Source organism: Rhea americana, unplaced genomic scaffold (genome assembly GCF_003343005.1).
Source record: "Rhea americana isolate MKP2758 unplaced genomic scaffold, rheAme1 scaffold_126, whole genome shotgun sequence".
In the NCBI taxonomy this organism is placed as follows: Eukaryota; Metazoa; Chordata; class Aves; order Rheiformes; family Rheidae; genus Rhea; species Rhea americana.
In genome coordinates, this window is record NW_028185328.1 from 2,269,756 (window position 1) to 2,278,462 (window position 8,707).

Genomic DNA, 8,707 nt, shown 5'->3' on the forward strand with positions numbered 1-8,707 from the left:
CTGGAATTTTTAACACCAGTATGACAATCTTATGCTAAGCCTTAGAGCCATTTTGGTTGTTGCAAAGCCTGTGAAAAGATCTTACACTCTGATTCAGCTGATCATCAAAATGAGGTCCTGAGAAACTGAGAGTGTTTCCGATTCAGCTGGAAGGAACAAGTCTGGTTTCTAAGAACAAATCTTGGGATTCTGGTAAAGCACAGTCCCTGCATGCATACATACATAGAATTGTAATAGGGCAGGCATGTGGAGTACATCTAAAATGGTGTGTTAACCCACAGATGGGCAGGATATCCAACCAGTTCATGGAATCAGTCCTGCTTAAGTTTCTTTAGAACTAGAAAACCAATCCTTAAATAATTGCTAAAAGGCCAAGTTTTTTTCAAAGGAAGTGACCTTAAACATAATCATAGGATGCTATGCCTCCTCTTCCAGTTTTGGCCACCTACAGGGTATGTGTAAACTCACCATGCTCGTGAGCCTGGGAACAAAAAGAAGAGGAGAGAACAGATCCATGCAGAATATGTTATTTGGCACTGACGCATGTTCCTCCCCTCGCAGTCTGTCATCCTGAATCTTGTCATTTACGACAACGACATTTCACAGCAATATCAGTTCTGGTGGACTATTTGATTTTTCTCATCTCCCACGTGCTATTGGAGATCAGTGTGTTCTTAGGACTCTGCAGCTCCCTGGAAGAATTGTAGATGGTGCCTCTGGTGCATCAAATACCAGAATTTTCCACCCACCTTGAGGAGGTAGTCATTATTTCATTTTTTTTTTCAAGGCTTTGCTGGAAGGATTGTGTTCCTTCACCTCCCTGATGACAGYTGCCATGATTAGCTTTGAACAGAGAAGGCAAATTGATGGAAAAAGAAGAGCAAGATATTACCTGCTGGATAAACCAGTGCTGCCTGTTCTTGCAGGATGGGTGATAGAGCCTTTTACCATGGCTGCTGGCAGCCCTCTGTTTCAGCATCTTTCTTACAGTGCGACCTGATGTATGTCCATGGCATAACCAAAATTCTGACGTCTCCGTTGTGCGATGGTTATACTTCTGGGCGTATGACAGGAGTTTGTTTGCATGTTGGCTTATGTGGCCAAGCATATGCTGGCCATGTGAGTGAAATGCTGGCTTTCATGTCACATGACAGGTGTAGGTCCAGGCCTGTTAGAGAACTAAGAACAGTCCCCAGGTACTTGTACTCTTTTGTATTCCCACAAGTAAGCTAAGCACATTGCCATCAACCTGCTCACATAATGGAGAGAAGAGATTGCCYGCCCTCATCTGCCATTGTGAATCAGGTAAATGGTGTAGAGTTTGGTCATCCTCAGTATAAAGGATTACCTTGGGAATTCTCTTCTCAGTTTGCTAGTTGCTGGTTACGTAGCTTAGCTCAGTCTCTGCAAACTTAAGTTTAAGCTTAACATTAGTGGCCTCATTTTCAGAAGTGCTCAGCATTTATTTATTTATTTTGTCTTCCAGTAGAACTGCTGTTTTTCACCACTTCCTGAAATTTAGCCTACTGTTGGTTAGGAACAGACATATACATTCATATAGACACTGCAATCTCTCAGTATTGGTTTCAGCATCCATTAACTATATGTAATAACTGAGAGGAATCCAACCGTATCCTTGCTAAGATGGGAAGAATGGTTCTCTAGCTCATGGAGTTATAAAGCTAAATTATCTGAAGCCTGAGGCCCCACTAGAAAGGCAGATAGCTTTATGGTCATCAGCTTAGGGCATTTTCCTCATAAAACTATCATGGGTTTTTATTCCTCGCTACCTTTCCTCTTTTGCCATCATTTTTGTGTTTGCAAAACATTATTAAAATAGGATTTTCCATTCACTTGCTGTACTCATAATGGTTTATACTTTTCCTGTATGGTTTAAGTAGTCTGAATGTCTTAAAAGACAACAGGATCAGGCCCTTGAGGTGTCTTAGGCTCTAAAATGAGTGAAGTTAACTGCATTGTCTTATATGCAGCAGGTGKCATACCAACTTGTGCTGGCCCCTTTAGATTGACTTGTAAGTCCTTTCCTGGTTGGGCTGAGATCCTTGTAGAGGCTCACAAAGAAAATGCCATTTTTCCTCAGCTACAGGAGAATTGTAGTCTCTCTAGGAAATCAAAACTTGTTGCTTATTAGCACTTACAGTCTAAGCAGGCTYTAAGAGCTGCATGGTAATACCAGACTGTAGATGTGATGCCACTTTATTGCTGTCTCTTCAGGTCACCAGTGATCTAGCCTGGGCCATTCATCTATGGTCTGAACTTTCCTCAGTGATTCTTTAGTGCTGTGAAGATAAGAAATGGAGTGGATTTCGTAGGATTTGGTTCCCTTTAAAAAGATTGACAGACGTTTGTTCACGTCACGCTTTGAAGAGTTTGTCATTCAAGTCAGCTTTAACCTTKATAAAATTCAAATACTTATCTAATTGGATCCAGTTCTGATTGAGGGCCAATACTACTACATTAAAGTTGGAATCTACTTCATACTTGCCTTCCAGGAACCTCAGAATTTGAAAGTATTTGGTTTTGGTTTTACAGTTCTGCATAGATCTGAACCTCATACAACTTGGGAAGGGGTTGCTTTGGGTTCCTGTATAGACTTGTTTCTGAGTATTTCTGCAATGGGATGGAATCTGGCTTAGTTCTAGAGTTCTTACTGAGATTCATAATCCTCCAAATTTGAGGACATTTGACCTGTGACCCTGGTTTTGAAACATATGTGAGATTTCTAGAAAGTTACAGGAAATAGTGATTTTCGGTATCTACCAACTTCAAGATTTTGCACCTGGATCAGAGGRAAATTTGAACATTCTTCAAACTTAAGCAGTTCAAACTTAGTACTTGACTTTCAACCTGAATGTCTGTTAAATGTGAAGGGTTCAAACTTGTGTTTAACCAAACCTGATAAGTTTTGGWTCTCTTTTCATATTTGAATCTATAAGGTAGATAAGATTGAAAATCAGTTACTGGTCAGGTGTGCCAGAATACTAGGAACATCTTATATCTGATATCCTCATTTTGATGTATATCTAGTTTTTAAATTTGAAATTTAGGGACTGTTCATATTCTATGAACTAAATAGAAGTATATAAAGTCTTGCTAATTGCGTCAGCTGGCTTTGATAGAGATCACTCTCCATAAGATCTTTATATATTGCTCCCATAATGTTCCCCATAATAAAACTTTGTGAGATGCTAGGCTGAGATAGGAAGACAAAGCACTTTATGTATTTATGGTCCCAGCTGTCTGTGGAATTACAGTTAAGTCCATTTTACACACAGAAAAACTGAGGCAGTAAGAAGTCAATTGACAGATATACAGCCAGATCAAGTTATATTGAGAACCACAATTAGAAACAAAGTCTCCTAATGCTCTTTTTGCTTTCCTAACCTTATGTACCCTTCAGTTAGGTGAATATGGTCATAAAGTCCAGAGAAGTAAATATATAATAGGGTTAAATTTTGCAGGGTAGATTTGAACTTAACTTGTAATGCTGCCTGTACATGTGCCAGATGTATATTCAGCTAAATATTACTGAAAGAGTTGGCCTAAGTCACCTCATAGAGCTTTATACTCTATATTTTTCCCTAAATAAAGAAAAGTTTTGATGAAGGCACTAATGAAAATTAACCTTTTGGAAAAAAAATTACATAATCCTTCTGTATTTACTGTACAGCTGGATGAAAATGGCATGTTTATAATCTAAATGCAAAGGTACGCAGGAGCTACCAGTGAACAAAAGTTCACCAGCCACTAGGGTGGTTAATATTACACAGACTGAGTGTGAATCATGAAGATCCAGTCAGCCTGTGGGTACAGATCTGTGGATCTAGGGAGTTTACCTGTGTCCTTCAGTCACTAGCCTGTCCCTTTCAGCTCGCTGAGATTTAGCCATATGCTGCCTAATAATAAATGCAGCAATAAAAATGTATTTTGGGAAGCAGGATGTTTTAATAGACCTTTAGATCAAAGGTGAGATTCATTTTTAACTAATCTGAGCCAACGGCTAGCTGCCTAGCCRAATCTAGCCCTGTAGGCTTCCTCATCAATGAGGGAGAAAGGGAGGGAGGGAGGGAGAGGGAGAAGCAGGGATGAATTGCTTTTTGAAGGTGCCTGTCTCTCCACTGACAACAGAGGGAGCCTACACAACTGGCTTAGACAAGACTCTTAACTTTTAGACGGCTATAAGCTGGTCAAGAAAAATTCTGTGTTAAGGTCCAGAGGTTTGGGTTCTCCTCTGTTATCCCACTGATGTACAGCAAGAGCCTTGGGTACATCCCTTAACCTTTTTATTGGACTCAGTTTCCCCATCTAACATAATAATACCCCGCTAATAAGGGTCTTGGAGATTCTCAGTTGAAAGATGAAATACAGATGCAAAATCTTGTTGTTTTCTTGGTCTTGCTATTTTCACATGACTGTAGATGTCATTAAAATTAGCAGAATTAAATTTATGTGTGATGAGAGGCAGGGCTGAGTGAACATTATTGTTGAAGCAGCATGTATCTTCAGATATGACAGTGGTTTTTTTGTTTGTTTGTTTGTTTGTTTGTTTGTTTTTTAAGAAAAGGAAATCCAGTAACTGGTTATGTGTATTGTTTTTTGTCATCTTTCTTTCCCTTGCAGACCTCCCCTCAACCCCCACCCCCACCCACAGTAGAAAAATATAGGGAGAACGTTCTTTAAACTAGACCTATATTTTAAAYAACCTTGGCCTGTTTGCATCTGGGAAAATGTTTTTTATGTGAGGGATTTATTTCTGTCCTTGTAACACCATGTACTATATGCAYTGCACCTGTTCAGACATAAGCACAGCACATTATTATAGCTGTAGGGGTAGAAGCTTCCCAATATATGTTTTTGAAGGGAGGGAGTGTTGGGGCGAAGAGCCCTCTCTTTGCAATTGTTTACTGAACAGTCTCTTAGGAAGTCTTCCTCCTCGTCAAGATCGTTTTTCCCTGCTCCCCTATTGTCTGGGGAAACCTACCTTCAGGAGCGTCTTTCTTGAAAGATCTCATGACTTTAAAATCATCAGTGGGCTTTGTGTAGTCTGCCTGTCAAAAGAGATATGTTTACACCTTCCCTGCATGTGTTAAAGCTATAAGGTTACGGAGCAGAATGGCTGATACGTTTCAGTGCTTCATGCTAATATGCACAGAAAATGTATTTATGATAATTATATGGACTGCCTGAAACAATGCGTTCCAACATCCTGTAACATAAATAAGAAAGGTGGAGCCAGCTGGCACTAAAGTGTTTATTTGCCAGCAATCCTGATCAGCGCCGCGTACCTTTTCTACACTGTTTCAGTCTGGCAGTATTGAACCTGTTGCTGCATTAGCCGAGTTGTATTTTGCTAGATAGGGGAAGGAGGGTTGTCTGCTGTCTGGTAGGAGGGCTTTGTCTGTGTGCGCCTTTCTCCCTCTCGCGCTCCCTCTCGCTCCCTCTCTCGCTCCCTCTCTGTCTCTCGCACTCTCGCTTGCTCGCTCTCGCTCTCTCTCTCGCTCTCTCTCCCTTTCCCGTCTCTGTGGTTTGTAAGGTAGGTTGCAGTGTGTGTATATACACAACATCAAGAGCAGGAAAATGGACTCATTAGGGAGGCAGGCAGTCATTACCACTCACACTGTACTTCCAGGGAGACAGCGACTATGAGGAGACAAACTGAGGACTGGGGAACAAGGTAGGCCAGTCAACTTTTATAAAAAATAAATAATAAAAAAAAAAATACAGTCTGTCCTCTCCTTAAGCCACCAGCACTTCTTTATTCTTCCCCCCTCCCCCCCATTTTTAATTTAGAGATGTAAGTTTGTCAGACCTATTTGCTAGCTTAAAATTTGGAACATCTATAGAAGGCCTTACCCTCTACAAATGTTTTTTTCCCCCTTATACTTATTTAAGGGTGTGCCCCCTCATGATTCACTTTAATTACTTTTTTTTTTAATCACGAAGGAAACAAATACGTTTGTTTTCCAACACTAGTTCCAAGTAAATCAGTATCTTTCACTCTTTTAAAACAGCCCTCTCCGAATGTTTGTGGGTCTCTGCTTTTTCTTTCTGTTTATGCAATTCCATCTGTCCGTCCATATATCATGTTCTCCTTATTTACTGCTAAATGGGTTTTTATTAGTATTTGCCAATGACTTTTAACTGTAATGCTGATGACTAGGGTTAACGGTGACTCTTGTTCTTTGTTTTAAATATATACTATAAGTTTAAAGTCTATGTTTACCATACCTTAAATAAAAACAAAAGAGAAAGCAGGTTCCACTCCTGASAGGATTTTTATTCAGAGATTTTTTGTTTGTTTGTTTTGGTATGGGGGCGGAGGGGGTTAATTTTGGTTATTGTACATGTACTTTTTCCTCTTGGATATTTTTAATGTGTATTTTTCACTATTAGTATTTTTCCAGTTTCCTTTACTAGGAAGAAAGGAAACACATATTCCAACTTTTATGTTACTGATTTAATGTAACATTATGGAGGCATCACTGGGTTAATAAGAATTCAAACTTTCTAAGAGGGAGTTTGTATCCTTGGCTGCCCCCCACCCTCCCACTTTATGCATGGTTATGCGTGTGTTTCCGTGTGTATTGGCGGGGAAGGGAGGGGGGAAGGGAATAGATATTTTTTACAGTGGTGGCAAATTATGAAATCTATTGAGCCATTTTGTTCAGAAATAGTAACTATTTATTTACCATTTTTCATTCCACAAATATGCTGCTTATTTGTGATTTCAGATATTGAAGCTCGTCTCTGAATTAATCATTTTTATTATTTTTCTGGGGAGGGATTTGTGATGCGTTTCACAACCCATTTAGCATTGTCGAGTTTTTGGAGCCTAGATTTATCACGGGTTCTAAAGACTGCTTAAATTGATCCATTTGAAATGGTCTTTTTATCCGAGCTCCTGTCATTTCTGTTGGAGAGTAAAACTGCTACTCTGCTGGTAACAAAACAAACAAACAAACAAACAAAAAAAAGAGAGAGAGAGGAAAAAGAAAAAAAAAAGAGAAAAAAGATAGTGGAAGTGAGTTGCATAAAATGTTCTGGAGAATCCCTGAGTAATTATATAAAATGGACGCTGATCAGTGGAGGTCTCTCAACAATCACCTTTTTAATAGAAAATTATTTATTTAATAGCGAGAGGCAGACTTCTAAAAAAAAAAATGCATTAGGCCTTCCTCATAGCACAAAGAAGTCCATAATGCAATATTCCTCACCCACCTGGGACTGACTAGGAGATTCTCCTAAACCTTCAGATCTTTTTGATATGTTTCTCAAAAATCCATTATTTTACAGTCAAAGAGAACTTTTGCTACCAACAGGTTCTTTGATTTTTTTTTTTTTTTTTTAATATATCCTTTCCCTTACAACTCTCCAGTTTGAACAGAAGTGCCTCCTCGCTGAACAAACTAAGTTAATTGAAATCCAAAGCAGGTCTATTCACCAGCACTACAAGTACAGAAGCTACTTGCTCCATTTTATTAGCAGCTTGATTTCCAGAACCTGAGTGAAACTTTTCAAGGGTTTTACGTATCAGTGTGCCAAGAAAGGTTGGCTTGTCTCTTAGCCGGGGAATGACAATTGTTGCTTTACATTTTCTCTCTTTCCTTTTTACTTAGGCTTCCAGATTAACGTTTAGTTGATAGTCTTTAAATGTATTTATTGCTTCCACTGACTTGTTACTGTAGCAAGGTGTTTCCTCTCCTCCTCCAGCTTGAGTCTCAAGCTTTGAAACTCAGCTTTGGGCTATAGAGGATGCTGAAGTAACACCAAAAACGTGGGGGTCTTAACAGTGGAGTGGCTGCTGGTCAGCCTGGAGCAGCGCAGCTGGAGTGCTAGCAGCCATCCCCCTCGTGTGGTGCGTGTGTTTTCAGGCACCTGTCACTTGCTCCTGCACCGCTACAGGTGTACGCTCCTCAGCAGCCCATCTTTCCCATGGGAAGGCATGTGAACTTGGGCTTGGGATTCTTAAATGTACATTTAACAGAAGCCCAGCCTCACATTAACTTTTTTGGAGAACTTTAGAAATAACTGCAATATATCGCTTCGTTTTATGAAAACCCCAGGCAAGAAGAATTCGAGCACAAAAAGAGAATTGCAGTAGGAGAAGCGTTTTTCATTACGCAGTAAGACCTTTCTTAGTCTTAAACAAAAACAAAAACCCTTTTTCATTAGAAGAATTTAATTTCCTTTGAAAGCATATTCTAGCAAAAAAAAAAAAAAATTAGCTCTTCTGATAGCACAAAGTCCATTTGTAGTCTGGATACAACAGCAAAGGGTGAAGTTTGCCTAAGTAAACTTAAATCCAGTATGTGATGCTGTAGCTGGAACTCAGAGTGAAAAGTCTGTTGGCACGGGGGTATAGCTGAGTTGGAAGGAAGGGCATTAGCAGGCTCCCTGGTGATCCGGGGCTCTACGTGGTTTAATGCGAGCAGCCCTTTCAGCTGTACGGAGCAGAACTCTGCCGCGATGATTGGGTCACAGTACGCTTTATTTTGGTGTTGGAGCAGACAGTTATCTAACACACCCACATGAGGAAGTGCTCTGGAGCAGTTATTTCATGCTTTGCAATGCCCTGTAGCTAGAGTAATTTTGGACTGAATGGCGTGTGTATATGCCTCTCTAACTTCTGAGAGACGGACAGCAATGTAGCTATGTTTTTGCAGGGGTTGTGTTTTTTTTTTTTTTT

At 39.9% G+C, this 8,707-nt stretch overlaps 1 long non-coding RNA gene across 4 annotated transcripts in view; it reads left to right on the top strand.

The window, feature by feature from the left end:
• The first annotated feature begins 5,560 nt into the window (after window positions 1-5,560).
• The window catches only part of LOC146600192 (uncharacterized), a 292,996-nt gene continuing 289,849 nt past the window's right edge, over window positions 5,561-8,707 (top strand). For all 4 annotated transcript variants that reach the window (XR_014898337.1, XR_014898336.1, XR_014898335.1 and 1 more), the window contains exon 1: window positions 5,561-5,695. This is a non-coding gene — a long non-coding RNA (uncharacterized LOC146600192). The remainder of the gene's footprint in view (window positions 5,696-8,707) is intronic.